This window comes from Ptiloglossa arizonensis, chromosome 2 (assembly GCF_051014685.1).
Source record: "Ptiloglossa arizonensis isolate GNS036 chromosome 2, iyPtiAriz1_principal, whole genome shotgun sequence".
Classification (NCBI taxonomy): Eukaryota; Metazoa; Arthropoda; class Insecta; order Hymenoptera; family Colletidae; genus Ptiloglossa; species Ptiloglossa arizonensis.
In genome coordinates, this window is record NC_135049.1 from 1,301,269 (window position 1) to 1,317,751 (window position 16,483).

The following is a 16,483-nucleotide window of genomic DNA, read 5'->3' on the forward strand; positions in this document are numbered from 1 at the left end:
ATAACGTATAACGTATAACGTATAACGTATAGCGTATAACGTATAACGTATAACGTATAACGTATAACGTATAACGTATAACGTATAACGTATAACGTATAACGTATAACGTATAACGTGTAACGTATAACGTGTAACGTATAACGTGTAACGCATAACGTGAAACGCATAACGTATAACGTATAACGTATAACGTATAACGTATAACGTATAACGTATAACGTATAACGTATAAAGTATAACGTATAACGTATAACGTATAACGTATAACGTATAACGTATAACATATAACGTATAACGTATAACGAATAACTTTTAACGTATAACGTATAATGTATAACGTATAACGTATAACGTATAACGTATAACTTTTAACGTGTAACGTGTAACGTAAAACGTATAACGTATAACGTATAACGTATAACGTATAACGTGTAACGTATAACGTATAACGTAATACGTATAACGTATAACGTATTACGTATAAACTATAACGTATAACGTATAAAGCATAACGTATAACGTATAACGTATAACGTATAACGTATAACGTAATACGTATAACGTATAACGTATTACGTATAACATATAACGTATAACGTATAACGTATAACGTATAACGTATAACGTATAACGTATAAAGGATAACGTATAACGTATAACGTATAACGTATAACGTATAACGTATAACGTAATACGTATAACGTATAACGCATTACGTATAACATATAACGTATAACGTATAACGTATAAAGTATAACCTATAACTTTTAACGTATAACGTATAACGTAATACGTATAACGTATAACGCATTACGTATAACATATAACGTATAACGTATAACGTATAACGTATAACGTATAACGTATAACGTATAAAGGATAACGTATAACGTATAACGTATAACGTATAACGTATAACGTATAACGTATAACGTAATACGTATAACGTATAACGTATAACGTATAACGTATAACGTATAACGTATAACGTATAACGTATAACGTATAACGTATAACGTATAACGTGTAACGTATAACGTATTACGTATAACGTATAACGTATAACGTATAACGTATAACGTATAACGTATAACGTATAACGTATAACGTATAACGTAATACGTATAACGTATAACGTATAACGTACAACGTATAACATATAAGTTTTAACGTATATCGTATAACGTATAACGTATAACGTATAACGTATATCGTGTAACGTATGACGCATGACGTATGACGTACAACGTATAACGTATAACGTATAACTTATAACGTATAACGTATAACTTTTAACGTATAACGTATAACGTATAACGTATAACGTATAACGTATAACGTATAACGTATAACGTAATACGTATATCAAATAACGTATAACGTATAACGTATAACGTATAACGTATAACGTATAACGTATAACCTGTAACGTATAACGTATAACGGATGACGTATAACGTATCACGTATAACGCATAACGTGTAACGTATAACGTATAACGTATAACGTATAACGTATAACGTATAACGTATAACGTATAACGTATAACGTATAACGTATAACGTATAACGTATAACGTATAACGTATAACGTACAACGTATAACGTATAACGTATAACGTCTAACGTATAACATAATACGTATAACGTATAACGTATTACGTATAACGTATAACGTATAACGTATAACGTATAACGTATAACGTATAACGTATAACGTATAACGTATAACGTATAACGTATAACGTGTAACGTATAACGTGTAACGTATAACGTGTAACGCATAACGTGAAACGCATAACGTATAACGTATAACGTATAACGTATAACGTATAACGTATAACGTATAACGTAATACGTATAACGTATAACGTATAACGTATAACGTATAACGTATAAAGCATAACGTATAACGTATAACGTATAACGTATAACGTATAACGTATAACGTATAACGTATAACGTATAACGTATAACGTATAATGTATAACGTATAACGTATAACGTATAACGTATAACGTATAACGTATAACGTATAACGTATAACGTATAACGTATAGCGTATAACGTATAACGTATAACGTCTAACGTATAACATAATACGTATAACGTATAACGTATTACGTATAACGTATAACGTATAACGTATAACGTGTAACGTATAACGTATAACGTATAACGTATAACGTATAGCGTATAACGTATAACGTATAACGTATAACGTATAACGTATAACGTATAACGTATAACGTATAACGTATAACGTATAACGTATAACGTATAACGTGTAACGTATAACGTGTAACGTATAACGTGTAACGCATAACGTGAAACGCATAACGTATAACGTATAACGTATAACGTATAACGTATAACGTATAACGTATAAAGTATAACGTATAACGTATAACGTATAACGTATAACGTATAACGTATAACATATAACGTATAACGTATAACGAATAACTTTTAACGTATAACGTATAATGTATAACGTATAACGTATAACGTATAACGTATAACTTTTAACGTGTAACGTGTAACGTAAAACGTATAACGTATAACGTATAACGTATAACGTATAACGTGTAACGTATAACGTATAACGTAATACGTATAACGTATAACGTATTACGTATAAACTATAACGTATAACGTATAAAGCATAACGTATAACGTATAACGTATAACGTATAACGTATAACGTATAACATATAACTTTTAACGTATATCGTATAACGTATAACGTATAACGTATAACGTATATCGTGTAACGTATAACGTATAACGTATAACGTATAACGTATAACGTATAACGTATAACGTATAACGTATAACGTATAACGTAATACGTATAACGTATAACGTATTACGTATAACGTACAACGTATAACGTATAACGTATAACGTATAACGTATAACGTATAACGTATAACGTATAACGTATAACGTATAACGTATAACGTATAACGTATAACGTATAACGTATAACGTATAACGTATAACGTATAACGTATAACGTATAACGTATAACGTAATACGTATAACGTATAACGTATAACGTATAACGTATAACGTATAACGTATAAAGTATAACGTATAACGTATAACGTATAACGTATAACGTATAACGTATAACGTAATACGTATAACGTATAACGTATTACGTATAACATACAACGTATAACGTATAACGTATAACGTATAACGTATAACGTATAACGTATAACGTATAACGTATAACGTATAACGTATAACGTAATACGTATAACGTATAACGTATTACGTATAACATATAACGTATAACGTATAACGTATAACGAATAACGTATTACGTATAACGTATAACGTATAACGTATAACGTATAACGTATAACGTATTACGTATAACATATAACGTATAACGTATAACGTATAACGTATAACGTATAACGTATAACGTATAACGTGTAACGTATAATGTATTACGTATAACGTATAACGTATAACGTATAACGTATAACGTATAACGTATAACGTATAACGTATAACGTATAACGTATAACGTATAACGTAATACGTATAACGTATAACGTATAACGTACAACGAATAACATATAACTTTTAACGTATATCGTATAACGTATAACGTATAACGTATAACGTATAACGTATATCGTGTAACGTATGACGTATGACGTATGACGTATAACGTATAACGTATAACGTATAACTTATAACGTATAACGTATAACTTTTAACGTATAACGTATAACGTGTAACGTATAACGCATTACGTATAACGTATAACGTATAACGTATAACGTATAACGTGTAACGTATAACGTATAACGTATAACGTATAAAGGATAACGTGTAACGCATATCGTATATCGTATACCGTATAACGTACAGCGAGTAACATGTAACGCATAACGTATAACGTATAACGTATAACGTATAACGTATAACGTATAACGTATAACGTATAACGTATAACGTATAACGTATAACGTATAACGTATAACGTACAACGTATAACGTATAACGTATAACGTATAACGTATAACGTATAACGTATAACGTATAACGTATAACGTATAACGTATAACGTATAACGTATAACGTATAACGTATAACGTATAACGTATAACGTATAACGTATAGCGTATAACGTATATCGTATAACGTATAACGTATAACGTATAAAGGATAACGTGTAACGTCTATCGTATATCGTATATCGTTTAACGAATAATGTACAACAAGTAACGTGTAACGTATAACGTATAAAGTATAACGTATAACGTATAACGTATAACGTATAACGTATAACGTATAACTTTTAACGTATAACGTATACCGTATAACGTATAACGTATAACGTATAACGTATAACGTATAACGTATAACGTATAACGTATAACGTAGAACGTATAGCGTATAACTTATAGCGTATAACGTATAACGTATAACGTATAACGTATAACGTGTAACGTGTAACGTATAACGTATAACGTATAACGTATAACGTATAACGTATAACGTATAACGTATAACGTATAACGTATAACGTATAATGTATAACGTATAACGTATAACGTATAACGTATAACGTATAACGTATAACGTATAACGTATAGCGTATAACGTATAACGTATAACGTCTAACGTATAACATAATACGTATAACGTATAACGTATTACGTATAACGTATAACGTATAACGTATAACGTGTAACGTATAACGTATAACGTATAACGTATAACGTATAGCGTATAACGTATAACGTATAACGTATAACGTATAACGTATAACGTATAACGTATAACGTATAACGTATAACGTATAACGTATAACGTATAACGTATAACGTGTAACGTATAACGTGTAACGTATAACGTGTAACGCATAACGTGAAACGCATAACGTATAACGTATAACGTATAACGTATAACGTATAACGTATAACGTATAAAGTATAACGTATAACGTATAACGTATAACGTATAACGTATAACGTATAACATATAACGTATAACGTATAACGAATAACTTTTAACGTATAACGTATAATGTATAACGTATAACGTATAACGTATAACGTATAACTTTTAACGTGTAACGTGTAACGTAAAACGTATAACGTATAACGTATAACGTATAACGTATAACGTGTAACGTATAACGTATAACGTAATACGTATAACGTATAACGTATTACGTATAAACTATAACGCATAACGTATAAAGCATAACGTATAACGTATAACGTATAACGTATAACGTATAACGTATAACATATAACTTTTAACGTATATCGTATAACGTATAACGTATAACGTATAACGTATATCGTGTAACGTATAACGTATAACGTATAACGTATAACGTATAACGTATAACGTATAACGTATAACGTATAACGTATAACGTATAACGTAATACGTATAACGTATAACGTATTACGTATAACGTACAACGTATAACGTATAACGTATAACGTATAACGTATAACGTATAACGTATAACGTATAACGTATAACGTATAACGTATAACGTATAACGTATAACGTATAACGTATAACGTATAACGTATAACGTATAACGTATAACGTATAACGTATAACGTATAACGTAATACGTATAACGTATAACGTATAACGTATAACGTATAACGTATAACGTATAAAGTATAACGTATAACGTATAACGTATAACGTATAACGTATAACGTATAACGTATAACGTAATACGTATAACGTATAACGTATTACGTATAACATACAACGTATAACGTATAACGTATAACGTATAACGTATAACGTATAACGTATAACGTATAACGTATAACGTATAACGTATAACGTATAACGTAATACGTATAACGTATAACGTATTACGTATAACATATAACGTATAACGTATAACGTATAACGTATAACGTATTACGTATAACGTATAACGTATAACGTATAACGTATAACGTATAACGTATAACGTATTACGTATAACATATAACGTATAACGTATAACGTATAACGTAAAACGTATAACGTATAACGTATAACGTGTAACGTATAATGTATTACGTATAACGTATAACGTATAACGTATAACGTATAACGTATAACGTATAACGTATAACGTATAACGTATAACGTATAACGTAATACGTATAACGTATAACGTATAACGTACAACGAATAACATATAACTTTTAACGTATATCGTATAACGTATAACGTATAACGTATAACGTATATCGTGTAACGTATGACGTATGACGTATGACGTATAACGTATAACGTATAACGTATAACTTATAACGTATAACGTATAACTTTTAACGTATAACGTATAACGTGTAACGTATAACGCATTACGTATAACGTATAACGTATAACGTATAACGTATAACGTGTAACGTATAACGTATAACGTATAACGTATAAAGGATAACGTGTAACGCATATCGTATATCGTATACCGTATAACGTACAGCGAGTAACATGTAACGCATAACGTATAACGTATAACGTATAACGTATAACGTATAACGTATAACGTATAACGTATAACGTATAACGTACAACGTATAACGTATAACGTATAACGTATAACGTATAACGTATAACGTATAACGTATAACGTATAACGTATAACGTATAACGTATAACGTATAACGTATAACGTATAACGTATAACGTATAACGTATAACGTATAACGTATAACGTATAACGTATAACGTATAACGTATAACGTATAACGTATAACGTATAACGTATAACGTATAACGTATAGCGTATAACGTATATCGTATAACGTATAACGTATAACGTATAAAGGATAACGTGTAACGTCTATCGTATATCGTATATCGTTTAACGAATAATGTACAACAAGTAACGTGTAACGTATAACGTATAAAGTATAACGTATAACGTATAACGTATAACGTATAACGTATAACGTATAACTTTTAACGTATAACGTATACCGTATAACGTATAACGTATAACGTATAACGTATAACGTATAACGTATAACGTATAACGTATAACGTATAACGTAGAACGTATAGCGTATAACTTATAGCGTATAACGTATAACGTATAACGTATAACGTATAACGTGTAACGTGTAACGTATAACGTATAACGTATAACGTATAACGTATAACGTATAACGTATAACGTATAACGTATAACGTATAACGTATAACGTATAACGTATAACGTATAACGTATAACGTATAACGTATAGCGTATAACGTATAACGTATAACGTCTAACGTATAACATAATACGTATAACGTATAACGTATTACGTATAACGTATAACGTATAACGTATAACGTGTAACGTATAACGTATAACCTATAACGTATAACGTATAGCGTATAACGTATAACGTATAACGTAATACGTATATCAAATAACGTATAACGTATAACGTATAACGTATAACGTATAACGTATAACGTGTAACGTATAACGTATAACGTATAAAGTATAACGTATAACGTATAACGTATAAAGGATAACGTGTAACGTATATCGTATATCGTGTAACGTATAACGTATAACGTATAACGTATAACGTATAACGTATAACGTATAACGTATAGCGTATAACGTATAACGTATAACGTATATCGTATAACGTATAACGTATAACGTATAACGTAATACGTATATCAAATAACGTATAACGTATAACGGATAACGTATAACGTATAACGTATAACGTATAACGTATAACGTATAACGTATAAAGTATAACGTATAACGTATAACGTATAAAGGATAACGTGTAACGTATATCGTATATCGTGTAACGTATAACGTATAACGTATAACGTATAACGTATAACGTATAACGTATAACGTATAGCGTATAACGTATAACGTATAACGTATAACGTATATCGTATAACGTATAACGTATAACGTATAACGTATAACGTATGACGTATAACGTATAACGCATAACGTATAACGTATAACGTATAACGTATAACGTATAACGTATAACGTATAACGTATAACGTATAACGTATAAAGGATAACGTGTAACGTATATCGTATATCGTATAACGTATAACGTATAACGTATAACGTATAACGTATAACGTATAACGTATTACGTATAACGTATAACGCATTACGTATAACATATAACGTATAACGTATAACGTATAACGTATAACGTATAACGTATAACGTATAAAGGATAACGTATAACGTATAACGTATAACGTATAACGTATAACGTATAACGTATAACGTAATACGTATAACGTATAACGTATAACGTATAACGTATAACGTATAACGTATAACGTATAACGTATAACGTATAACGTATAACGTATAACGTATAACGTGTAACGTATAACGTATTACGTATAACGTATAACGTATAACGTATAACGTATAACGTATAACGTATAACGTATAACGTATAACGTATAACGTAATACGTATAACGTATAACGTATAACGTACAACGTATAACATATAAGTTTTAACGTATATCGTATAACGTATAACGTATAACGTATAACGTATATCGTGTAACGTATGACGTATGACGTATGACGTACAACGTATAACGTATAACGTATAACTTATAACGTATAACGTATAACTTTTAACGTATAACGTATAACGTATAACGTATAACGTATAACGTATAACGTATAACGTATAACGTATAACGTAATACGTATATCAAATAACGTATAACGTATAACGTATAACGTATAACGTATAACGTATAACGTATAACCTGTAACGTATAACGTATAACGGATGACGTATAACGTATCACGTATAACGCATAACGTGTAACGTATAACGTATAACGTATAACGTATAACGTATAACGTATAACGTATAACGTATAACGTATAACCTATAACGTATAACGTATAACGTATATCGTATAACGTATGACGTATGACGTTTAACCTATAACGTATAACGTATAACGTATAACGTATAACGTATAACGTATAACGTATAACGTATAACGTATAACGTATAACGTATAACGTATAACGTATAACGTATAACGTATAACGTATAACGTATAACGTGTAACGTATAACGTGTAACGTATAACGTGTAACGTATAACGTGTAACGCATGACGTATAACGTATAACGTATAACGTATAACGTATAACGTATAACGTATAACGTATAAAGTATAACGTATAACGAATAACGTATAACGTATAACGTATAACGTATAACATATAACGTATAACGTATAACGAATAAATTTTAACGTATAACGTATAATGTATAACGTATAACGTATAACGTATAACGTATAACTTTTAACGTGTAACGTGTAACGTAAAACGTATAACGTATAACGTATAACGTATAACGTATAACGTATAACGTATAACGTATAACGTATAACGTATAACGTATAACGTATAACGTATAACGTATAACGTATAACGTATAACGTATAACGTATAACGTATAACGTATAACGTATAACGTATAACGTATAACGTATAACGTATAACGTATAACGTATAACGTATAACGTATAACGTATAACGTATAACGTATAACGTATAACGTATAACGTATAACGTATAACGTATAACGTATAACGTATAGCGTATAACGTATATCGTATAACGTATAACGTATAACGTATAAAGGATAACGTGTAACGTCTATCGTATATCGTATATCGTTTAACGAATAATGTACAACAAGTAACGTGTAACGTATAACGTATAAAGTATATCGTATAACGTATAACGTATAACGTATAACGTATAACGTATAACTTTTAACGTATAACGTATACCGTATAACGTATAACGTATAACGTATAACGTATAACGTATAACGTATAACGTATAACGTATAACGTATAACGTAGAACGTATAACGTATAACGTATAACGTATAACGTATAAAGGATAACGTATAACGTATAACGTATAACGTATAACGTATAACGTATAACGTATAACGTAATACGTATAACGTATAACGTATAACGTATAACGTATAACGTATAACGTATAACGTATAACGTATAACGTATAACGTATAACGTATAACGTATAACGTGTAACGTATAACGTATTACGTATAACGTATAACGTATAACGTATAACGTATAACGTATAACGCATAACGTATAACGTATAACGTATAACGTAATACGTATAACGTATAACGTATAACGTACAACGTATAACATATAAGTTTTAACGTATATCGTATAACGTATAACGTATAACGTATAACGTATATCGTGTAACGTATGACGTATGACGTATGACGTACAACGTATAACGTATAACGTATAACTTATAACGTATAACGTATAACTTTTAACGTATAACGTATAACGTATAACGTATAACGTATAACGTATAACGTATAACGTAATACGTATATCAAATAACGTATAACGTATAACGTATAACGTATAACGTATAACGTATAACGTATAACCTGTAACGTATAACGTATAACGGATGACGTATAACGTATCACGTATAACGCATAACGTGTAACGTATATCGTATAACGTATAACGTATAACGTATAACGTATAACGTATAACGTATAACGTATAACCTATAACGTATAACGTATAACGTATAACGTATAACGTATAACGTATAACGTATAACGTATAACGTATAACGTATAACGTATAACGTATAACGTATAACGTATAACGTATAACGTATAACGTATAACGTATAACGTGTAACGTATAACGTGTAACGTATAACGTGTAACGTATAACGTGTAACGCATGACGTATAACGTATAACGTATAACGTATAACGTATAACGTATAACGTATAACGTATAAAGTATAACGTATAACGAATAACGTATAACGTATAACGTATAACGTATAACATATAACGTATAACGTATAACGAATAAATTTTAACGTATAACGTATAATGTATAACGTATAACGTATAACGTATAACGTATAACTTTTAACGTGTAACGTGTAACGTAAAACGTATAACGTATAACGTATAACGTATAACGTATAACGTATAACGTATAACGTATAACGTATAACGTATAACGTATAACGTATAACGTATAACGTATAACGTATAACGTATAACGTATAACGTATAACGTATAACGTATAACGTATAACGTATAACGTATAACGTATAACGTATAACGTATAACGTATAACGTATAACGTATAACGTATAACGTATAACGTATAACGTATAACGTATAACGTATAACGTATAACGTATAGCGTATAACGTATATCGTATAACGTATAACGTATAACGTATAAAGGATAACGTGTAACGTCTATCGTATATCGTATATCGTTTAACGAATAATGTACAACAAGTAACGTGTAACGTATAACGTATAAAGTATATCGTATAACGTATAACGTATAACGTATAACGTATAACGTATAACTTTTAACGTATAACGTATACCGTATAACGTATAACGTATAACGTATAACGTATAACGTATAACGTATAACGTATAACGTATAACGTATAACGTAGAACGTATAGCGTATAACTTATAGCGTATAACGTATAACGTATAACGTATAACGTATAACGTATAACGTGTAACGTGTAACGTATAACGTATAACGTATAACGTATAACGTATAACGTATAACGTATAACGTATAACGTATAACGTATAACGTATAACGTATAACGTATAACGTATAACGTATAACGTATAACGTATAACGTATAACGTATAACGTATAACGTATAACGTATAACGTATAACGTATAACGTATAACGTATAACGTATAACGTATAACGTATAACGTATAACGTAATACGTATAACGTATAACGTATAACGTACAACGTATAACATATAACTTTTAACGTATATCGTATAACGTATAACGTATAACGTATAACGTATATCGTGTAACGTATGACGTATGACGTATGACGTATAACGTATAACGTATAACGTATAACTTATAACGTATAACGTATAACTTTTAACGTATAACGTATAACGTATAACGTATAACGTATAACGTATAACGTATAACGTATAACGTATAACGTATAACGTATAACGTATAACGTATAACGTGTAACGTATAACGTGTAACGTATAACGTGTAACGCATAACGTGAAACGCATAACGTAAAACGTGTAACGTGTAACGTAAAACGTATAACGTATAACGTATAACGTATAACGTATAGCGTATAACGTATAACGTATAACGTATAACGTATAACGTATAACGTATAACGTATAACGTATAACGTATAACGTATAACGTATAACGTGTAACGTATAACGTGTAACGTATAACGTGTAACGCATAACGTGAAACGCATAACGTAAAACGTGTAACGTGTAACGTAAAACGTATAACGTATAACGTATAACGTATAACGTATAACGTATAACGTATAACGTATAACGTATAACGTATAACGTATAACGTATAACGTATAACGTATAACGTATAACGTATAACGTATAACGTATAACGTAATACGTATAACGTATAACGTATAACGTACAACGTATAACATATAACTTTTAACGTATATCGTATAACGTATAACGTATAACGTATAACGTATATCGTGTAACGTATGACGTATGACGTATGACGTATAACGTATAACGTATAACGTATAACTTATAACGTATAACGTATAACTTTTAACGTATAACGTATAACGTATAACGTATAACGTATAACGTATAACGTATAACGTAATACGTATATCAAATAACGTATAACGTATAACGTATAACGTATAACGTATAACTTATAACGTATAACGTATAACTTTTAACGTATAACGTATAACGTATAACGTATAACGTATAACGTATAACGTATAACGTATAACGTATAACTTATAACGTATAACGTATAACTTTTAACGTATAACGTATAACGTGTAACGTATAACGTATTACGTATAACGTATAACGTATAACGTATAACGTATAACGTGTAACGTATAACGTATAACGTATAACGTATAAAGGATAACGTGTAACGCATATCGTATATCGTATATCGTATAACGAATAATGTACAACAAGTAACGTGTAACGTATAGCGTATAACGTATAACGTATAAGGTATAATGTATAACGTATAACGTATACCGTATAACGTATAACGTATAACGTATGACGTATAACGTATAACTTTTAGCGTGTAACGTAAAACGTATAACGTATAACGTATAACGTATAATGTATAACGTATAATGTATAACGTATAACGTATAACGTATAACGTATAACGTATAATGTACCACGTATAACGTATAACGTATAACGTATAACGTATAACGTATAACGTATAAAGTATAACGTATAACGTATAACGTATAACGTATAACGTATAACGTATAACGTATAACGTATAACGTATAACGTATAACGTATAACTTATAACGTATAACGTATAACGTATAACGTATAACGTATGACGTATAACGTATAACGTATAACGTATAACGTATAACGTATAACATATAACGTATAACGCATATCCTAGAACTTATGGCGTATAACGTATAATGTATAACGTATAACGTATAACGTATAACGTATAACGTATAACCTGTAACGTATAACGTATAACGGATGACGTATAACGTATCACGTATAACGTATAACGTGTAACGTATAACGTATAACGTATAACGTATAACGTATAACGTATAACGTATAACGTATAACGTATAACCTATAACGTATAACGTATAACGTATATCGTATAACGTATGACGTATAACGTATAACGTATAACGTATAACGTATAACGTATAACGTATAACGTATAACGTATAACGTATAACGTATAACGTATAACGTATAACGTATAACGTATAACGTATAACGTATAACGTATAACGTATAACGTATAACGTATAACGTAATACGTATAACGTATAACGTATAACGTATAACGTATAACGTATAACGTATAAAGTATAACGTATAACGTATAACGTATAACGTATAACGTATAACGTATAACGTATAACGTAATACGTATAACGTATAACGTATTACGTATAACATACAACGTATAACGTATAACGTATAACGTATAACGTATAACGTATAACGTATAACGTATAACGTATAACGTATAACGTATAACGTATAACGTAATACGTATAACGTATAACGTATTACGTATAACATATAACGTATAACGTATAACGTATAACGTATAACGTATTACGTATAACGTATAACGTATAACGTATAACGTATAACGTATAACGTATAACGTATTACGTATAACATATAACGTATAACGTATAACGTATAACGTAAAACGTATAACGTATAACGTATAACGTGTAACGTATAATGTATTACGTATAACGTATAACGTATAACGTATAACGTATAACGTATAACGTATAACGTATAACGTATAACGTATAACGTATAACGTAATACGTATAACGTATAACGTATAACGTACAACGAATAACATATAACTTTTAACGTATATCGTATAACGTATAACGTATAACGTATAACGTATATCGTGTAACGTATGACGTATGACGTATGACGTATAACGTATAACGTATAACGTATAACTTATAACGTATAACGTATAACTTTTAACGTATAACGTATAACGTGTAACGTATAACGCATTACGTATAACGTATAACGTATAACGTATAACGTATAACGTGTAACGTATAACGTATAACGTATAACGTATAAAGGATAACGTGTAACGCATATCGTATATCGTATACCGTATAACGTACAGCGAGTAACATGTAACGCATAACGTATAACGTATAACGTATAACGTATAACGTATAACGTATAACGTATAACGTATAACGTATAACGTACAACGTATAACGTATAACGTATAACGTATAACGTATAACGTATAACGTATAACGTATAACGTATAACGTATAACGTATAACGTATAACGTATAACGTATAACGTATAACGTATAACGTATAACGTATAACGTATAACGTATAACGTATAACGTATAACGTATAACGTATAACGTATAACGTATAACGTATAACGTATAACGTATAACGTATAGCGTATAACGTATATCGTATAACGTATAACGTATAACGTATAAAGGATAACGTGTAACGTCTATCGTATATCGTATATCGTTTAACGAATAATGTACAACAAGTAACGTGTAACGTATAACGTATAAAGTATAACGTATAACGTATAACGTATAACGTATAACGTATAACGTATAACTTTTAACGTATAACGTATACCGTATAACGTATAACGTATAACGTATAACGTATAACGTATAACGTATAACGTATAACGTATAACGTATAACGTAGAACGTATAGCGTATAACTTATAGCGTATAACGTATAACGTATAACGTATAACGTATAACGTGTAACGTGTAACGTATAACGTATAACGTATAACGTATAACGTATAACGTATAACGTATAACGTATAACGTATAACGTATAACGTATAACGTATAACGTATAACGTATAACGTATAACGTATAACGTATAGCGTATAACGTATAACGTATAACGTCTAACGTATAACATAATACGTATAACGTATAACGTATTACGTATAACGTATAACGTATAACGTATAACGTGTAACGTATAACGTATAACCTATAACGTATAACGTATAGCGTATAACGTATAACGTATAACGTAATACGTATATCAAATAACGTATAACGTATAACGTATAACGTATAACGTATAACGTATAACGTGTAACGTATAACGTATAACGTATAAAGTATAACGTATAACGTATAACGTATAAAGGATAACGTGTAACGTATATCGTATATCGTGTAACGTATAACGTATAACGTATAACGTATAACGTATAACGTATAACGTATAACGTATAGCGTATAACGTATAACGTATAACGTATATCGTATAACGTATAACGTATAACGTATAACGTAATACGTATATCAAATAACGTATAACGTATAACGGATAACGTATAACGTATAACGTATAACGTATAACGTATAACGTATAACGTATAAAGTATAACGTATAACGTATAACGTATAAAGGATAACGTGTAACGTATATCGTATATCGTGTAACGTATAACGTATAACGTATAACGTATAACGTATAACGTATAACGTATAACGTATAGCGTATAACGTATAACGTATAACGTATAACGTATATCGTATAACGTATAACGTATAACGTATAACGTATAACGTATGACGTATAACGTATAACGCATAACGTATAACGTATAACGTATAACGTATAACGTATAACGTATAACGTATAACGTATAACGTATAACGTATAAAGGATAACGTGTAACGTATATCGTATATCGTATAACGTATAACGTATAACGTATAACGTATAACGTATAACGTATAACGTATTACGTATAACGTATAACGCATTACGTATAACATATAAC